General features: G+C 26.7%; 1 long non-coding RNA gene across 6 annotated transcripts; it reads left to right on the top strand.

The window, feature by feature from the left end:
* The first annotated feature begins 533 nt into the window (after positions 1 to 533).
* On the top strand, positions 534 to 4895 carry LOC136084587 (uncharacterized). Of its 6 annotated transcripts, none has more exons than XR_010640662.1 (5): positions 534 to 642; positions 746 to 2400; positions 2773 to 2891; positions 3001 to 3120; positions 3254 to 4895. It is a non-coding gene; the product is annotated as an uncharacterized LOC136084587 (long non-coding RNA). The 6 variants fall into 6 exon arrangements; XR_010640661.1 differs by lacking the exon at positions 534 to 642 and having other exon boundaries at positions 645 to 1078; positions 1208 to 1302; XR_010640663.1 differs by lacking the exon at positions 534 to 642 and having other exon boundaries at positions 655 to 1078; positions 1208 to 2400.
* Positions 4896 to 7616: the final 2721 nt, after the last annotated feature.

The following is a 7616-nucleotide window of genomic DNA, read 5'->3' as shown; positions in this document are numbered from 1 at the left end:
TATATAAATATATATATATATATATATATATATATATATATATATATATATATATATATATATATATATATACACACACACACACACACACACACATATATATATATATATATATATATATATATATATATATATATATATATATATATATATATATATATATACATATATATATTGCCACTATTAATATATGATATTATAATAGTAGAAATATAATTTATATCCATATCAATAACTAATTAACAGATTTAAAAACAACACATTTTGAAAACATCAAGTTAAAACTTTTTTTGTAATTCGTATAAGTTGTTCCAAGGGAGTTAATATATTATGGGGAGTTAACTTGTTTCGCCGACAGGGGTTAATTTATTTCAAGGGGAGTTAATCTATTTCGAAATAGATTAACTCCCCGGGTAATTTTTTACGCAACGGGAGTTAATTTATTATGGGGGCTTATTTATTTCATGACACCGGCATGTCTACGTTGTTTCAACGTTGTTCAACTATGTCTCATCATTAAAACAACGTTACGGTTTAAACGTTGTTTATTTAATGTTGATTCAACGTTAAATCAACGTTGACAAAAAACTTAATTATAAAAAAACCGCACGTTGATTTAGTAAAATTAATTAAAGCGAAAAAGTAAATAAATCAATATTTTAGTACAATATGCAACACACAGTTGTTTATGTGTGAAATTACGAATTTTTAAAAACGTATTATTCAAATTTCTACTTGATTTTAGGATTAAAGAAGTTTATGGCTTATTTAAGAAACTGGCGAAAATGTGACTTTAATGTTCTAGCTCTGGCAGAATCATCTTCTAGTAGTAAAGAAGAGAAACTCAAGAAAAATAATGACAATTCAAAATTTACACAAAACATCAGTCAAGTAGAAGAAGACAAAAATTCGGAAAGCGATTATGAAAGTGAAGAATTTTTTTATGATTATTTGTCTCAAAGTGAAAATGACACTATGTTTTTCTCAGAAGAAATTGAAAAAAATGATGTTTCTCTTAATCATAAACTGGCGAAATGGCAGTAGAGGACTGCTGTTCACGTGAATGTGTAAACGAGCTGTAAGCTATACTGATTGCAGAAGCCTTCTGCTATCTTCAGTCTGAAGATAGCAGAAGGCTTACTAGTTCTCACTAGTAATATTAGTTCTCACATAATTAATTTTAGTTCTCTTATCTATTGAAATTTAGAATATTTTCTGACAATTTTATGGCCTCCATGAATATGAAGGGGAAAGGTGGAAAAATATGCTTTAAGAGCACTAATTTACATGGTGCTATGAAAGGTATACCTTTATAAGATATATAAAACTTTTTCATTTTTATTTACAGCTTCTTCTATTGAATACGATGGAGCGACTGAAACTTTAATTGATAGCATTCTGTCTGACTTCTTAAAAAACGCTCCATTTCGAGGTGGCGGAAAAGAAAAGAAATTAGATTGATTGTTATAAATATTTATATTTATTTCAATAAAGAAATATTTTCTTGTTGTCTTCTAGTATTTTGTTTTCAGTGTTAATTCAACATTACCAAAAAAATAACTCAGTAATGAAAAAAACCTAGGATTGAGTTGATGTTTTAAGTAAAATAAGAAAAGCCAAATGGATATAATATTTTTATTTTTTTAATAAAAACGATGTGTTATAAAAAATTGGTATTAATATAATGTTTATTAGATGAAGGTGAGTAAAAAGTAAGTTACAAGTTATTTTTTGGTCTTTAAAATTGTTTGAATGATAATTTATCATTTATTGAGATGTTTTATTTTTTAATTTTTGTTGCTTTTATATTGTCAATTAAACTTAGATATTGTTGTGTGATGTTTTATAATATACCTTATATCATATTTTATATTAATAATGAATATTATTTATTTTTGTTCAATATTCTGTATTACTCTTATGTAGATATTTATATTTTAGCATCCTGGGATTCTTTCATTATTTTGCTTAGATGCCTTGAGTTTTTTGAACACAATATATTCAGAACTTTGCATAGTAAAAGAATAATAAATATATTAATAAAAATAAATTTAAAATATAATAGATTTATAAAATAAAGAAAATCTTATCTTTGCTAATAATGTCTACTAATATTATTGTTTAGCAAGTATCATGGTTATAAAATGTCAAGATTTAGCTAGTTTAACCAGGCCTGTTAGTACATTTATATTATGGTTTCTTCGTTTTTTTATTAGTTCATATAATATCTTCAAAATCAAATATGTGGAAAGGAACTGTTTGGAAAGAAAGGAAATTAGATTGATTGTTATAAATATTTACATATATTTCAATAAAGAAATATTTTCTTGTTGTCTAATAATATTTTGTTTTCAGTGTTAATTCAACATTACCAAAAAAAAAGTTCAGTTATGAAAAAACGTAGGTTTGAGTTGATGTTTTAAGTAAAATAAGAAAAGCTTAACTGATATGATATTTTTATTTTTAATAAAAACAAAAATACTAATGATGTGGTATTAAATTGGTATTAATATTAATGTTTATTAAATGAAGATGTGTAAAAAATAAGTTACAAGTTATTATTTGGTCTTTAAAATTGTTTGAATGATAATTTATTATTTATTGAGATGTTTTCTTTTTTAATTTTTGTTGCTTTTATATTATCAATGAAAATAAATTATTGTTGTGTGATATTTTATAATAAACTTCATATTATATTTTGTATTAATAATGAATATTATCTATTTTTGTTCAATATTCCGTATTACTCTTATGTAGTTAATTATGTTTTAGCAACCTGGGATTAAAATATGCTCCATTTCGAAAAGGCGGCAGAAAAGAAAGGAGTGAAGATAAAGAGAAGAAGGTGTAATTCCATAAGTTTCCACAAATAAAAACTAAATTCTCTTCAGGTATGACATCTGTATATTGAAATTATTATTTTTTAAATAGTGTGGTCAGAATAGTTATTTTGTTGATACAAAATATATAACTATTCATATAACTATTTCAATTCCAAAGAACGCAAACAGGTTTGTGAAAAATTTGAATTCACAACTACAAAAGAAAAATATGATAATGAGAATGTCGGTTTCCAAAAAAGAAAACGTAAACAAAGAGAATTTCCTGATTATTTCCCAAGTATTACTTTTACTATTACATATCACTTAGGTATTACTTTTATGTCCTTGGATTATATAAATTTCAATTTTTATACCTAAAAATAAAAATGTTTTTATAATTTATACCATAAATTAGTAATTATATTTTATAGGTTCAGTTATTAAAGATTTAGATGAATTGTCAATGCACCTGACCTCCGGTTTTTCATTGATCAAATCTAGAGGTAAATATATATATATCTTTTTTTTAAAATTTTTTGTCCAGGTTTCCACTTGTGTAGTTATTTCCACAATATAATATATATATATTTTTTTGTTATTTACCTCCTCAAGGCCGATAAAGCCACTACAGATGAGGAGGCTACTTAATAGTGGTTATAACCCTCTCTCAACTCTATAACTCTGAAACACGAACCTTGACAAACAAGGCAGCTGCGCGGAGAAATAAGTTGAGCGCGGTACTACCAGGGACGTGGTGGGGATCGAACTCCGAACCTCCCGCTTATGAAGCGAGTGCTTTACCACTACACCACAAACATAATATTAGAATTACTTCATGTTTTTTACAGATAAATCAATTACAATTAGTTGGTGGAATGTCTTTAAAAGATAGAATACACAAAATGATGCTGAGGTAATCAAGAGAAGTATTGGACTCTTACATCATTTATAATAAGGGTGACCACAGCTCCTCTAAAATCTTTTAAAGTCCTCTTTTTTTAAAAACCACGTCTAAAATCCTCTATTACCCTCTAAAAAGTTTAAAATTTGATCAAAGCTCCTCTTTAACTCCTCTTTTTTATTTCTTAATAGAAGTATAATGTTCAAAATACCCATTCTTGGTCTGCAAAACTGGGTAACGCCTGAATGTGCAAGGGATTGTAAAAAATTGCTTTAGCAAATGCATGCTATTCAACATAAAAAATGATATATTTTTGACCCCTGTTCAAGCCCCAATAGTGTAAAAATATGGATGTTAAGCCTAAATTAAAACGAAAAAAATCCTATAAGTTAGATGCAAAATCTCCTCTAAAATCATATTTTTCTTATGAAAATTTTATGTGGCCACCCCGATAATTTTATTTCAATGTTAGAAAAGTTTAATATTTTGATTAATAATTTATTTTCAAATAAGGTTGTTTCATTTAAATTAAATATTTGAAAAAATTCTTAATAATCATCTAGCAGCAGGGCCGTCCCGAACGGGATATGTAGGGGGTGTCCCACCACCCCCAAAGCTGTCATAAAAGCATTTAAGTTGACACATTTAGCAAGTTTTGAACTAAAGTTCGTAAATTGCAAATATTGAGGACCTTTTATTTTTGTATGTGTGTGTCTCTAGTTGACAAAAAATACATACAAGACCTAAACCCCCTTATCCCCCATCGGAGAAAACTTCGGACGGCCCTGTCTGACAATTAAATTATCTTTTAAAAATTCAGAATGTTTTCGAAAATATTTATGGCCTCCATGAATATGAAGGGTAAAGGTGGAAAAATATATTTAAGAACACTAATTTTCATGGTGTTGTAAAAGGTATACCTTTATATGTTGTAACATTTTTCCATTCGTTATATTTTTTTCAAGTCTGCCTATTTTGATTTTTTTTAATATATATTTTTTATTTACAGCTTCTTTAATTGTATTCAATGGAGCAAAAGAAACCTCCGTTAATGGAATATTGTTTGACTTTCTAAAATAAGCTCCATTTCAAAAAGGTGATAGAAAAGAGAAGAAATTTGTGTAGATTTTATTCAATTATATGTAAATATTTTAATATATTTTTCAATAAAACTAGTCTTATCTCTTTCTTTAATCATACTATTTTAACTAAACTGAAAAAGTTTAAGTATAGACTATGAGTAGGTTTAATATCCATAATATACCTTGATAATGTAATAGAGATGTACAACAACACTATTGGACATGCATAGTACGTTGTGATGATGATCAACGGTTTCCGTGATTACAAAACGTTTTTTAACAGTCGGTTTAACGTTGATAAATCAACGTTAAAAAAAACTGTCATTTTAAACGTTGTTTCAACGTAAATTCAACGTTATTGTAATGTTTTTTTTGCGTCGAATCAACTTTGATATATCGTTTGAACCTAACGTTGGTTTAACGTTTAAAAATCAACGTTGAAAAAAATTTTCATTCTAAACGCTGAATCAACGTAAATTCAACGTTAGGTTTCAACGTTGGTTCAACGTTATTTCAACGTTGTGTGCCGGCTGGGTATATATATATATATATATATATATATATATATATATATATATATATATATATATATATATATATATATATATATATCACAGCCGGCATCTCTAAGTTTGTCAACGTGGAATTGTGGTAGAAGCGTTGTTTCAACGTTGAAGTTTGGTAGAAGCGTTGTTTCAACGTTGTTCGACTATGTCTTAACGTTAAAATAACGTAACGATTTAAACGTTGTTTATTTAATGTTGTTTCAACGTTAAATCAACGTTGACAAAAAACTTAATTAGAATAAAACCGTCCGTTGAATTAGTGCTTAAAGTAAAAATAGTCAAAGCGAAATAGTTATATTTTAGTAAAATGTGCAAAACACTCTCTGTTTATGTGTGAAATTTTGAATTTTGAATTTTCAAAAACGTTTTATTTAGTACTCAAATTTCTACTTGTTCTTACGACAAAAGAAATTAATGGCTTATTTAAGAAACTGGCAAAAATGCCACTTTAATGTTCTTGCTATGGCAGAATCATCTTCTAGTAGTGAAGAAGAGAAAGTCGAAAAAAATAATGACAATTCAAAATTTACACAAACTATCAGTTAAGTAGAAGAAGACAAAAATTCGAAAAGCGATTATGAAAGTGAAGAATTTCTTTGCGATTATTTGTCTCAAAGTGACAATGACACTATGTTTTTCTCAGAAGAAATTGAAAAAAACGATGTTTCTCTTAATCATAAACTGGCGAAAGGGCAATAGAGCACTGCTGTTCACGTGAATAAGTAAACGAGCTGTAAGCTATACTGATAGCAGAAGCCTTATGCTATCTGCAGAAACAGCTTTTTGTATACCAGTCTCAAGACCAAAATAATAGTATTGACGACCATACTTGCTTTTAACAGTAACTGATTTTGGAACCTGAAGCAAAGTTCTTTTATCTTTCAGTGAGGATAAGAAAAAAGGAAACAAAGTACCAAAATTAAATAACGTTGATAAGTTCTCGATGGCTGAAGGCAGTATGTTATTAATTACTTTTTAGTGAATTTTTGATTAATTTTATTAGGTTTGTAAAAATATTCAACAAAAGTTGTTTTGTGAAACTATTTTAAATTATAGAGTTTCAAAAGAGAGTGTTATATTTTCTTACTGATATAAGAAATTCCAAAACACAGTGACAAAGCCTGATTATAATAGTGAATTTATAAGTTTTTTTTTGTTTACCAGACTATATAGTGCTATGAAAGGTATACCTTTATAAGATATATAAAACTTTTTTATTTTTATTTGCAGCTTCTATTGAACACGATGAAGCGACTGAAAGTTTAATTGATGGCATTTAAATTTGATTGACTTCTTAAAATACGCTCCATTTCGAAAAGGGGGCAGAAAAGAAAGGAATAAAGATGAAGAGAAAAAGGTGTAATTCCATCTAATTGGAAAGTGATAAAACCGTTTATTGGCCTCCAGGTACCAAAGCATTGACCGCACTAAAATGCCGAGAAGAATTGGCTTAAGTTTCCACAAATAAAAACTAAATTCTCTTCAGGTATTTCATCTATATATTGAAATTATTATTTTTTAAATAGTGTGGTCAGAATAGTTATTTTGTTGATACAAAATATATAACTATTCATATAACTATTTCAATTCCAAAGAACGCAAACAGGTTTGTGAAAAATTTGAATTCACAACTACAAAAGAAAAATATGATAATGAGAATGTCAGTTTCCAAAAAAGAAAAAAAACAAAGAGAATTTCCTTAAGAATTGGCTTAAGTTTCCACAAATTAAAACTAAATTCTCTTGAGGTATTACATCTATATATTACAATTATTATTTTTTAAATAATTTTGTTAGGAAGAGTTGTTTTGTTGATACAAAATATATAACTATTCATATAATTATTCATATAACTATTTCAATTCCACAGAAAGCAAACAGGATTGTGAAAATTTGAATTTACAACTACAAAATAAAAATGTTATAATGAGAATGTCTATTTACGAAAAAGAAGACATGAGCAAAGAGAATTTCCCAAATAGTTACTAGTTTTATGTTGTTGGATTTTATAAATTTCAATTTTTATACCTAAAAATATAAACATTTTTGTAATTTATACCATAAATTAGTAATTATATTTTACAGGTTCAGTTATCAACGATTTAAATGAAGTGTCAATGTACCTGACCTCCAGTTCTTCATTGATCAAATCTATAAGTAAATATATATATATATATATATATATATATATATACATATATATATATATATATATATATATATATATATATATATATATATATATA

This window comes from Hydra vulgaris, chromosome 09 (genome assembly GCF_038396675.1).
Source record: "Hydra vulgaris chromosome 09, alternate assembly HydraT2T_AEP".
Classification (NCBI taxonomy): domain Eukaryota; kingdom Metazoa; phylum Cnidaria; class Hydrozoa; order Anthoathecata; family Hydridae; genus Hydra; species Hydra vulgaris.
The sequence above is the reverse complement of the archived record's forward strand: the minus strand, read 5'-3'. Positions and strand labels throughout refer to the sequence as shown.